This window comes from Physeter macrocephalus, chromosome 5 (genome assembly GCF_002837175.3).
Source record: "Physeter macrocephalus isolate SW-GA chromosome 5, ASM283717v5, whole genome shotgun sequence".
NCBI lineage: Eukaryota > Metazoa > Chordata > Mammalia > Artiodactyla > Physeteridae > Physeter > Physeter macrocephalus.
The window spans coordinates 47411370-47418670 of NC_041218.1; the positions used below are offsets into that span (position 1 = coordinate 47411370).

The following is a 7301-nucleotide window of genomic DNA, read 5'->3' on the forward strand; positions in this document are numbered from 1 at the left end:
TTTATTTAATTTTGTTTCTATATATTTGTTTTGGTGTCCACCTTATATGTTGGAGGTTTTTTCCAAATTTCCTCAATTGTCCCAATAATTCAAGATGATACTACATCCATGAAATAAGAACAGGAGGCTATAAAACTAGGAACAGAGAAGCAAACAAAAGCTCTGGAAAATTAAACTTTTGGTAGAAATTAAGAATTCGAATAGATGGTTAAAGTATTAACTTTGAGGTATAATAATGATGCCAAATGATAGTAACAATTAACATTTACTATGTACCAGGAAATTATCTAAGCACTTTGGATGAATTAACTTATTTATCCTCACATCCTCTGGGTTAGGCACTGCTATTCAATATTAACCCTATTTTACAGATAAAAAAGAAAGCGTAATTAACTTATATAAGATCACACAGTTAGAAATTGGCAATGCGGAATTCAAACCGGCCTTCTGGATCCAGAGCCTAATTCTTAGCCTAATCCATCACTCATCTTTTTTAATCTCCCAGGAAGTAAAACCAAAAGTCAAACAGGAGAGTAAATAATAAAATCAGAAGATCAATCCAGGTGGTCTAACATCTAATCAGCTAGAAACAGAATTGAAAAAAGAGGAAGAAACTATCAAAGACATAATTTCCCAAACTGAAGCTCATGAGCATACAGATTGAAAGAATGTACCCATACAACAACTGAAAATAAAGAGCCATACCAAAGTACATTACCAGGAAATAACAGAGCATTAGGGAATAAAGAACAAAATCTAAAAGTTTTCAAAAAGAAAAAAGATCAATGTAAAGTATCTAAAACAGTTTCCCAGACTTTTATATTCTGTCTTTCATGATAGTATTATTTTTGGAGAGTCTAGTCCGATTGTTTTTCAAAATCAGAATGGCGTTAAGTGTTCTCAACAGCAACACTTGAAAGAAGATGTGAAGCAATAACTTCAAAATTCTAAAAAAACTATTTCACTTAGACTATATATACAAACTATTACATATTCACACTTGATTGATAAAAACATATTTTCCTGATTAAAAAAGCATCAAAAACTTTCCTTCCCATGTGCACTCTTGAGAAACTTCTAAGAACATGTGATCCACTCAAACAATGGTGGAGAGCAGAGGAAAACAAGACAAAGACACCAAGATCAAGAAAACAAGATCTCTCATAGGAGAAAGGTGAAAGAAAGTCCTTGGATGGTTGTATAGCAGGTCTAGAAGGTTATTAGTCCAGATTGTAAGGAGAGTAGACTGCTCAAGAAGGGGGAGAAGGCAGAGGAGAGGAGGACAGAGAAGGGGAAGAGAGGGGAAGGGAGGAGAGGGAAATGCAGGGGAGGAGGGGATGGGGGACGAGTAGGGAGTGAACTGATAAAGTTTCTTGATGTGTTTAATCATGTGGAAAACAGTACTGTACTTAGTTTTATAATTCTTTGGGCAAGTTTGGGAAAAACTGATAGGAACTTAGAAAATTAAGTAAGCAAATAGATGAGGCAATTATTAACTATGAGACAAACACATAAAAGGAAATATAATCCATAGTCATAAACAATGAGCATCAATTTAAAGCAAATTGTCATTTAAAAAGACATTCAAAAGGTGGAAGGATAAAAATAAAGCCAGGTGAGGTATGTAAATCGTCATCTTCAATAGGCAGTTAATAGTTAGCATCTAAAGTAAATTAAAAACAGGAATATAGGCACATTATTTATAAATAGTAATATTCAGTAAATATAAATAGTAATATTTATAACCAACCAAAGTAAATGTTATAACCAACACCTACAAGTGTTGAAAATAGGTGTCCCCAGAAATTAAAAACTCGGAGTTGGGGAAGGTTGATGCAAGAGAATGATGATTTTTATTATAAGACTATTTTATATTTTCAAAATATATATATATATTACATTGGTTTACTTTTTTTTTTTTTTTTTTTTTTTTGTGGTATGCGGGCCTCCCTCTGTTGTGGCCTCTTCCGTTTGGCTTCTCCCGTTGCAGAGCACAGGCTCCGGACGCGCAGGCTCAGCAGCCATGGCTCACGGGCCCAGCCGCTCCGCGGCATGTGGGATCCTCCCAGACCGGGGCGCGAACCCGGTTCCCCGGCATCGGCAGGCGGACGCGCAACCACTGCGCCACCAGGGAAGCCCTGGTTTACTTTTTAAAATTTTTTAAAGGAAGAAAAGCATAGAACATATTAGCCAAGTGAAAATGTTTCTGTAGGAACACATCTCAACTGAAGCTGTAGGCTGCCCCAGATCACTTCCTCTGCCCCCTCTCCCCCCAACACACACAATGTCTTCACTTACAACAGGCCCAACTAGAACTGGCTCCATTATTTGATGAATAATAAGAAAGAATTCATTATGGCACCTAACCATTGAATCTACTACTTAAGGAAAACAGAAACATTAAAAAAGCAGATAAATTAGACAACTCAGAAAATTAACTCAAGAAACAGCTGTCATAGTTCAGGAAATAAATTAAATATAACAATATACCGGTAACAGAAATAAAAACTACAGAAGAATCAGAAGGAAGTAGAAATAGCTAAGGATAACATCACTGACATGGACTGCAGACTTATGAAAAGCAAAACAGAGATGACAGTGATTTGAAAAAAGATAAAATGTATGGAAAACAAAAGGCTAATTGGTTCTCTCAAAGAAGAGACTTGAATCCAAAGCACAGAACAAAATTACCCAAGATAGTAAAAGAAAGAATCCTCGTGAATATCTAGACAGAAAATGTAAGATGTCTACAATTGACAGTGAGGATGGCAGAAATAATACTGGTCTCAGAATTATCCACAGAATAATACACAGATTTTACTTGGGACACATTTTATGTGTGGGGGGAATGGGGGTGTCTTCAGAACTCTTAAAAAGGGGAAAAAAATTAGGACTCAAGTAATCTATATCCTCAAAAGTTCAAAGACTCAAGACTCAATCAAGATCAAAAATAGAAAAACAAATATCGTATACTAACACATATATGTGGAACCTAGAAAAATGGTACAGATGAACCAGTTTTCAGGGCAGAAATAAGAGACACAGATGTAGCGAACAAACGTATGGACACTAAGAGGGGAAAGCAGTGGGGTGGTGGGGTGATGGTGGGATGAATTGGGAGATTGGGATTGACATGTATACACTGATGTGTATAAAACTGATGACTAATAAGAGCCTGCTATATAAAAAATAAATAAAATTCAAAAATTCAAAAAAAAAAGATTCCACATAAAAGTGAAAGAAAAGGGCTTCCCTGGTGGCGCAGTGGTTGAGAGTCCGCCTGCCGATGCAGGGGACGCAGGTTCGTGCCCCGGTCCGGGAGGATCCCACGTGCCACGGAGCGGCTGGGCCTGTGAGCCATGGCTGCTGAGCCTGCGCGTCCGGAGCCTGTGCTCCGCAACGGGAGAGGCCACAGCAGTGAGAGGCCCAGGTACTGCAAAAAAAAAAAAAAAAAAAAAAAAAAAAAAAAAAAAAAAAAAAAAAAAAAAAAAAAAAAAAAAAAGACCCAATCAAGAGGTGAAACAAAATAAAGAATTCAGGAATGGACAAGCTGTGGTGTTTTATATATATATATATATATATACACACACATACATACACACACTTATATGTACATATACACATACACACATATACTGGTACTACACTAGACACATTATTACTTATTTAATTGAACAGGTATAAAGAATGGTAGGAATTACTGCTATATATAAATATTAGGAATGTCAACAATGTAAAAATGATATAACTAACAAAAATTGAGATGAGAATGGCATGATCTTGCTGTGTATAAAAGGAACAAGAAAGACTGGGATGCAAGAAGAGAATGAACAGTAGAAATGAGCTAGATCACCCTGTTCTTTTAAAACTAAGTACAGGGCTTCCCTGGTGGCGCAGTGGTTGAGAGTCCGCCTGCCGATGCAGGGCACACGGGTTCGTGCCCAGGTCCGGGAAGATCCCACATGCCGCGGAGCGGCTGGGCCCGTGAGCCATGGCCGATGAGCCTGCACGTCCGGAGCCTGTGCTCCGCAACGGGAGAGGCCACAACAGTGAGAGGCCCGCATACAAAAAAATAAAAAAATAAAATTAAGTACAGAGGTACTGAAACACTAATGTTATTATTCTCTCTCTTCTACCCTAGAGAACTTCTAGGTTGTCATCAAAACCCCACACAGGAGTCACCTTTCTCCAAGAGTCTTTCTCTAAAGGCTATAGAATGCTCCACCTCAATGCTGATTTAATCATCCCCTCCCTTTGTATCTCTTCTGTACTTTGATGATACTTCCAATACTGAAATATAGCACATGGCACTCTAATTACTTACTTGTATGTCTATCTTCCTTACTAGCTTTAATGGTCTAGTGAAAATAGAGTCTTTGAAGTCCAAAAGACCTGGGTACAGACGTGGATATGTAGTTTCTACTACACACAAACTATGTGACCCCAGGGAAGGCAAGTACTTAAGTCCTCCAGGTCTATAAAACATTGATAATATCACTTACATACTGGCAATCTGATGAGGATTAAAGATTACAATAATGTATATAAAGTGCCTAAAACATAGTAGGTATTCAATAAACAGTGGCTATTATTTATTGAAATTGTCCCTTTTTCAACTTTTAGACAATTCACTTATTCTTTGTTAAGTTCTTAAAACAGTACTGTTCTAAAATGACATTCTTTAATGGTAAAATCCAGATTCTTTGGACTGAAAGAAAACTTCCTCTAACAATTCAATGAGATGTACCTGCGAAATCAGTTACTTTATATAGTAAAATAAACACCAGTAGCACCAGTAACTGTGAATACCTATCGTTTTCCACTTTGATGACTAAGGCAAAAAGATTCTTTATATTTTCTGTGGCCCAACCCTACATTTCCTTAGTATTTGTACATTTCCTCCTTCCACAAGCAATAAAGGATTGCTCCTACACCCAAGTCTGGTAAATACAGTAGGCCCTCTGTATGAGCAGGTTCCGTAGCTGCAGATCCAACCAACTGGGATCAAAATACTGAGGAGGAAAAAATATTCCAGAAAATAAAACTTGAATCTGCCATACCCTGGCAACTATTTACACAGCATTTGTATTGTATTAGGTATTACAAGTCATCTAGAGATGATTTAAACTGTGCATAGGTTATATACAAATACTATATCATTTTTATATAAGGGACTTGAGCATGGGTGGATTTTGGTACCCATGGGGGTCCTGGAACCAATTCCCCTGTAGTCACCAAGGGACACTGTACACCAATCAGCAGGAAAAATCTGCTACCACAGTCAGAATTTGTTGGATAAGACCAAAGATGAAAGAATCAGGTCCTATTATGAGATTTAAATATCAAATCGTTACTCTACAACTGCAAACAAGTCATCTAAATGCACTTGCTTAGTTGGTAGTTATAAAAACACAAAATAAAGAAACCAGCCAGAAAGGGTCATACTGGAAAAGCTATCCTCTCAACCACTACCAGAATTCAGGGGAAAAGAACAGGAAGATAAACTGTGCTGGCTGCTGTGGAGATAAAATAGATGCCTGATTTTAGTACTATTCTACTTCAACCTTTATTAAAAATCCAAATATTCTGCCCCTCCCCAGGTGTGCTCACCCTTCTATTATCCCCAGTGGTTATCGATGTTCTCTACCCAAAGCTGGCACTCCACGTTACCCAAAATCAAAACTATTCATCTACACTTTCCCTTAAACAAAGCTCTATTCCTTCTAATCTCAATTAGGTGATTTAACTGACTAATATAATTTCTAAAGAAAACTATAGGCTTAAAACTCCCTTAGGTATATGTGCACTGAAAGTGACAGACAATGGAATGAATCAATGACAGAGGACTGTATTCTGGAGATTTTTACAGCAGGTGACCTCAATTTGCTACACCAATCTCTCCAAGTAATACAAAACAGTAGTTGCCATTTCCTATCTTCAATATCGGAAATGAAGAATATTAAGCTAAAGGAGCCTACAGACTGTCTTGGTCTAAACTGCTCATTTAAAGACAAGAGTAGTCTAAGTGCAAAGAAATCAAGTGACAGAACTCAGCTCTTCTGATTCCTAAGCTATCAAGCTTTCTACCACAGCATCCTGACTTGTGATCATCTTTTACATTACTGCACACACACACACACACACACACACACACACACACGCGTACCGTATTTTCCCCTACACTAGACTTTTTGCATAATCACTATTACCCTAATACAAAGTTGGTGTAGGCAATTTAATCCTCTTCTTCCAAAAGAATACACCCATTCATACCTCTATGCCTTTGCTCTTAAGTCCATATGCCTTTTCTCTTATGTATTAAAAATCTACTCCCATCCCTTCAAGCCCAGATTGTCTTACTACCTCAATAAAACCTTTTAAAATAATTCAGAACCATGTCCTTCTCTGTCCTACTATATTCCATTTACTGATAACTCATTTGATATATATCAGCAGCTACTACATTTCTTCTGTGTAGATTTTATCTCCCAAGTTTGATAATACCTGTAAGGCAGAAACTGTTTATTCTTCTAAGTATTCTATACAACCACCCTGCCCCAGCATCCAGGTAGACCTACAGTCAAGACTCGATAAATATCTAAATGCATGTATGAATGAATTGCATAGTTGACCTGAGTTCTACACAGGCAAGAGTGGTACAATTAAAGGCAGATTAGGAAATTCTAATTACTGGTAATTCTAACTGCAATTTAATAGTCCTAAGTACTGTCTGCAGGAATAAACTGCACTTCCATTTTTTAGAAATTTAGTTTAAAGGTAAAATTCTAAACATGCCAATAAAAAGAAACATAAATAAAGCTACTTCCATAAACAAAGTTTCATACAGTATATGACATACAGCAAAAGGTCTGGAGTGTAAACCGAGATCTCATTTGCCAGTAGGACATGTTCAAAGCTTGGCAAATATAGGATTATCTGATTTGAAAAACTTCCTCAGAAAATGTAAGCCAGTTTACCTAAAAAAAACCAAGATGAGCTGTAGACTCTTTTCTCTCTATCATGGTTTTCTAATTGGTAAAACTTCTGCTACAAGAGAAAAGATGCTCAAAGTCAAAGGGAAACACTTAGGTAAAATCTATATTATTTAAAAATGACAGTGGGCTTCCCTGGTGGCGCAGTGGTTGAGAATCCGCCTGCCGATGCAAGGAACACGGGTTCGTGCCCTGGTACAGGAGGATCCCACATGCTGCGGAGGGGCTGGGCCCGTGAGCCATGGCCGCTGAGCCTGCGCGTCCGGAGCCTGTGCTCCGCGACGGGAGAGGCCACAACAGTGAGAGGCC

The 7301-nt window shown here is 37.7% G+C and overlaps 1 protein-coding gene across 1 annotated transcript in view; it reads right to left on the reverse strand.

Moving 5' to 3' along the window:
- ZNRF2 (zinc and ring finger 2) overlaps positions 1–7301 on the reverse strand; it is a 111919-nt gene that overhangs the window by 62840 nt on the left and 41778 nt on the right. The window lies entirely within an intron of this gene.